Here is a 6,000-nt window from a genome sequence, read left to right on the forward strand (position 1 = left end):
TTTATTACAGTGAAATTCTGGCAACCACTTCTGCTATTTCTTGTTTTTTTTAACGATAAAAAACTTTTTTTGGCATGAATTTAAAGAAATGTTAGAAAACATTTAAACTTGTTTAAAAAGAAAATGTTAAAAAAATGCAATATGCCACTCATGTGGTCTAAGGCAGCCCACTCAGTTTTTGTAAACATGGAAAATAGCCACAGAAAACTAAATAATCCCACCCTAAAAAGCTTGTATTTTGTCAGGGCTGCTGGTATTTTATTGACAGATATCAATAGAAAGCAACACGGTGTTCAGGGTATATTTGTGTGGTTCTTTTGAGTCATCTCAGCCGGTCCATTCAGTCCTTTAATCTTGATTCAGACAAAGAAGATAACAATGCCCTGTGGGGGACGCAGTTTGATCGACTGCGTATATTGTGCTAAATGAGGAGGGAAAGATGGCTCTCACATAGGAGCCACACCCAGTGGAGCACAATACACCTCTGAAAAATGTCCTCTTGTGGATCTTCGGTAACAACAAATCCACATTCGAGTGAGGTGTATTATCAAGAAGAATCGTGGACATGGTCTCGTCCTGAGATTGCTTGGAAAGAAGATGTTTGCAGGCCTTATATAAGTACATTAAATAATGCAGCACTCCCGGCGCTCAGATCCCCCCCTGAAGTTGGTTGCTGTGTGGCTCTTATTAAGCACTCAATTAAAGCCATTCCCAAGGAGAGGCTGTGTGCAACAATGTTTGAATTAGGAAACGTTGCGGGCTCAGACAGTCTGTGAAGACTTACCCCAAAGGACCGCGGCGCCTTGAAACCAAAGGCGTAGAAAGTGACAGAGCATCATAAAGCATCGCGAAAGCAGGGAAATTATTCTAATATGATTGGATTACAAATAGGGCATTTACAGAACCAATGAGACTGGATAAATAGAGCAGGAAACGGAGCTGTCTCAACGAGCCGTCTTGGGTCTTTTTCTTCCTTCAATCTAAATATTAAAAATTAACAGAGAGATCGGTAAACAACGCCGAGGAGCTCTGCTGTATTATAGTCAAGTGTACTTTATTCCTGACAGTTTGTGTCAGGGCTCCCAATGCACAGCGCTGTGCTCACAACCGCTTTTGATGGTGATGACGGGGCGTATTTTTGTGTAAATTACACTTATTCACAACCTTCCTTTGACTGAATTAGGCAACAATCCTTCATCCTCTTAGAAGCATGGTGGGTGGAAGATATTGTAAGTAGATAAAAGATTTGTTTCAATGAAATCCATTCTGTGCTGGGCAGGAAAACATCAAACTGAAGGCAACTCATTTAGAGAAACTGCCTTTTGAAAAGTTTTTTTTCTTTTGCAGTAATTGCATTTTTTAGCAGATGTAGTTCCCAAAAAAAGAAACCGAATTTCACTAAATTATACCAATGAGATCTCTACATTATGTATGTTTTAACTTCCCTTCCATGCTGACTCCATATACCACAGTCACCTTGATACAGTGAAAACAACTCCATCTTATCTGTATCTGCTCGATGGCGTGCTGACACTCCTGGAATACGGCCTAATTATATCCATCATACCTTTTCAGAGTCTGGCGAAGGAATAAACGTGTACTTTTCCTGCTAGACGGGCACAAACATTTCTTCACCACTCGCAGCTCGAGCTTGTCAAACAAGTCTATTATGCCAGATTCAAACAAGCAATGCATGGCGTACATAAAAACCACACTGCACTCCGGTAAAGTGGTATCAGGGGTCTGCAGCTTCCTCATCCATTATGGTGTTGTGGAAAATCTCGCAGCGCTGTTTACTTTGAAAATCCAGCAGAGTGAAGCAAAAAAAAGCAGCGTTGCTAAACAACTGACACCAGGCGTTTGGTTTTTTATTTGCTGCTTGTTGCCGTGTTTATCTCTGGAAACTGATTTTAACCCGATCAGCAAGGTGTTTCGCATAAATACGCACTTCAGATGTTACCTTGTCTGTTAGAGAGGATGCAAGGATACATGGATACTCCACAGCTGGGGAAGGATGAAGAAAAATTCTGACACATAAAATATATATATTTTTTATAAATCTTTGCTTATTTCTTGTAAATTACTTTATATTAGGGTTACAACTAACTATTATTCTCATTAGATTAATCAACTTTTCTGTTAATCGATTAATCATTTTGTCTATAAAATGTCACAAATAGTGAAAAATGCCCATCACCGTTTCCCAGAGATAAAAATGACAGATTTAAATTAGTGCTGAAACAATTTATAGTTTAATTGTTTAGTTGAACAGTAAGAAATTCAAAGCATCAAATCTTCACATTTAAGAAAATTAACTATAACTCAAACGATGAATCGATCATCAAAATAGCTACTTATCAATTAACTGCCTGACTAATCAATTTATTGTATAATGAAACAAACAATTTCGGGTCTACTGTATATTTTAACCTCTCCAGGCCTCTAAAATGCTCCTACAAAATTATGTTCCCATACAACTAAACCACATTCTCAATAACGTTTCGACGGGAACTTATTTTCTCCCGGATTATGGCTGCCGTTTTAAACACGTGGTTAACATTGTACAATAAGAAATAACAAAACAAAAACAACTTTGTTAGGTTTAGGAGCGGCAGGAGCTCAGTCTGTAGGGACTTGGCTTGAGAACCTTTAAGTTCCCGCACGGACCGAGGACGCTGTGTGGACTGGTAGCTGGAGAGGTGCCAGTTCGCCTCCTGGGCACTGACAAGGTGCCTTTGAGCAAGGCACCGACCCGCCTATAACTGCTCCCCGGGTGCTGTATAGTAGCTGCCCACTGCTCCTAATATATAACAGGATGGGTTAAATGCAGTAGCTGATGTGTGACAATAAAATTGGATTCACATTTACGTTTAGGCAACAAATAGTTAGGTTTAGTAAAATAAATCATGGTCTGGCTTCATATTGACTACGTTTGTTAAGTTATTTAAGCCACGGACGTAAATTACAATAAGTCAACATTGACTTTTGCGTTCACACGGGACACGAACGGCGGTCTCCTGGGTGAAAGTCCTGTGTTTCCTCCCTACGTGGACTTCCGCTGATATGTCAAAAACAAACGTAATCCAAGACGTTGAAATGTTCTGAGGACAGGTTTTACAAGCACAAAAGTGTTGAGAACTATTGGTGTACAGAACGGGAGTCATATTTTGCGCCAATAACAATTAGACTCATTAAAAACAATCCATTAGTAAGGATTGTTCAGCCCAAAGAGGTAGAAAACAGCCGGACGCAAGGTGAAAGCTGAAGCAACAAGTAGTATATATCACCCCCTCCCTGCCTCACCAACCACCCAGCCTGCCTCTGTACAGCTCAACCCACTGACAGACTGACGGTCAAACTGTTATGATTAATGTGTGAAGTGTCCATATGGCTGTAATGATATAATAAAACAGATCCAAGTGAAGAGTAGCTCTAAGATGAGACGATAACATAGAAAGTTCTCCATCATATCTCTCCCTTCCTTCTACTCCTTGAGCTAAAGCTTTCCTGGAGAGACATGAAATAAAAATGACCTTGATGACACATTTCTTCGATACTTCCTGACGGAAACCGCACGATAAAAATTTCATGCCGCGCCTCTAAAAGCACCTATCCCAGGATATTTCTAATGTCACTTCTGTGCTTCGTCACTTCTGATGGAGGCGTGTTGGCCTCCAGGATGCCAGCAACCATTAAAGGGTTGTTTTCCCGTGAGGTTGCATCTGGGCGGACTGGGCCGCATGACGCAGCCGTTAGACGCCAGTCAACATGTTAATTAAGCTTTGGTTTGTGCCTGTAGTAGCTTGATCATACTTCTTTATGTAGTAGTTAAATACACTCCCCAGACTTTAATTCAGCCATTTTTTTTAAAAAATCTTAAATATTTATGCTTAGATCTCTTGAGAGTCTGTGCTCTCTTGTCTCGGGCTTATGGGGAGCTACCGACGCTCGTGTTTCACAAATCAAGACTGAGCTGTAGAATAATCTACCCGGACACTTTTTAAGGTGAAGTTTTCTCTTTTATTCCCCACGCTAACCTTTAGAAGAAGTTCACCTCTTGTCAAGTCAGATGAGAAGTCTATACAACGGATCACACACACACACACACACACACAGTTACTGGAGTTGCTCCCCAGTCAGCCACACACACTTGATGGTGAATGAACAACGTACATCATCAGAAAGCTGCTCATTTGCAGCACAATGTGCACAGCTCTGACAGGTGTTATCATCACACTGGTGCATTTTACCCTGACTGTGCCTGGCTGTTACACGCCAGCTTTATTTTATGTTTCCGGAGCAGAAAAAAAACAACATTTCCCAGTCATTTTGAGTGAGCCGTTTTGGCAGACGTTGGCACGTTCTGGGATGTGCTGAAGCTGCACAGATGCTCATATCTATTAAACATATTAAAGTGGGCTTTTATGGCATTTGCTGGCCATCAGGCTCGGGGCCCAACACAGGCTTGCCATTGGATAGTTAGTGACTGACAGATGCACTGATAAACACCATTAGGAGCAGTGACACAGTGACATGAAGGCTGATTCATCCTAATCTTAGAAGCATAACATAAATACAGTTTGTTTTAAGTTTAAAGTGCATAAATCAAAGTGAGTTTACCTGCAACTACTCAATACTGAATTTTAGACATGTATGCATGACATATTAGAGCTGGAGCTCAAGTTTCTCCCGGTTTAATCCTGCGGTATCCTGCAGGACTAGACGGATTGTAGGTGGTCAGCAGCATAATCAGCAAAAATCCGCAGGGATTATTCGTGGGAGGGTCAATGCACGAGGATTACTAAACATCTGCACTGATCGGAGAGACGCTCACACACACACACACACACACACACACACACACACACAGATTACTTTGCTTGCACCATGATAGTCCCACAACAAAGTAGACACAAGCAAATGAGATCAGCAGAGGGTGAAATTCAGAGAAAGGCAATCCGGGCTGCTGCTTCCTCCAACACACACACACACACACACACACAGAGAGAGAGAGAGACACAAGGTTTTAATGTAATCTGTGAAAAGTTACAGACTGTAGGGCTTTAATAGAGTCTGATGATCTGAGCTGATGGAGGTTTCATTGAAGAAGTTATTATATAGATGAAGAATAATAGTCTTACCTGTCCTCACAGCGGTGGTGATGTTTCCGAGGGATTCACAGCCTCACAGTAATCCGTATTTTATACCACTAAATGTTATTCTGCTCACAGACATCACTGTCGAGTCCCGGCCACAAAAAAAAAAAAAAAAATATCCGTCTGACTTGTGCGTAAAAAGATGCTGCTGCTTCTTTTGTGTGGCGCTACATTCACGAGCTGAGCCGTTCTAGTGCTGCTCTGCGCGGCTCTCCTCCACTACTGGAACTCCTCCATCCTCTCTCTCTCTGTGTGTCTCTCTCTCTCTCTCTGTGTCAGGAGCAGCAGTAGTCAGTAGTCGAGCTGACGGCGTCTCGCAGGTTGCATATTGGAAAGTGAAGCCTCGGTGTGCTCACTCACTCCGATGCGTCAAGTGTCTCCCTCCTCCTCCTCCTCTTCTTCCTCCTCCTCCTCCTCCCCTTCCTCCTCGAGCCGTGTTGGAGCTGAGCGGGACGCACGCACACGCGGCCGGCGGAGAGAGAGAGAGAGACAGAGAGAGAGAGAGAGAGAGAGAGAGAGTTAGAGACAGAGAAAGAGAGACAGAAAGAGAGAAAGAGAGACAGAGAGAGAGAGAGAGAGAGAGAGAGAGAGAGAGAGAGAAAGAGAGAAAGAGAGACAGAGAGAGAGAGAGGGAAGAAGAGGAGAGAGAGAGAGAGAAGGAAGAAGAGGAGAAAGAGAGAGAGAGAGACAGATAGAGAGAGAAGGAAGAAGAGGAGAAAGAGAGAGAGAGAGAGAAGGAAGAAGAGGAGAAAGAGAGAGAGAAGGAAGAAGAGGAGAAAGAGAGAGAGAGAGACAGATAGAGAGAGAAGGAAGAAGAGGAGAAAGAGAGAGAGAGAGAGAAGGA

At 42.4% G+C, this 6,000-nt stretch overlaps 1 protein-coding gene across 1 annotated transcript in view; it reads right to left on the bottom strand.

Moving 5' to 3' along the window:
• Window positions 1-5,648, bottom strand: part of cntn4 (contactin 4) — a 177,487-nt gene extending 171,839 nt beyond the window's left edge. The window contains exon 1 of the mRNA XM_074645407.1: window positions 5,142-5,648. The gene's annotated coding sequence lies outside the window, so the exon portion shown is untranslated. The remainder of the gene's footprint in view (window positions 1-5,141) is intronic.
• Window positions 5,649-6,000: the final 352 nt, after the last annotated feature.

Source organism: Sebastes fasciatus, chromosome 1 (genome assembly GCF_043250625.1).
Source record: "Sebastes fasciatus isolate fSebFas1 chromosome 1, fSebFas1.pri, whole genome shotgun sequence".
Lineage (NCBI taxonomy): Eukaryota > Metazoa > Chordata > Actinopteri > Perciformes > Sebastidae > Sebastes > Sebastes fasciatus.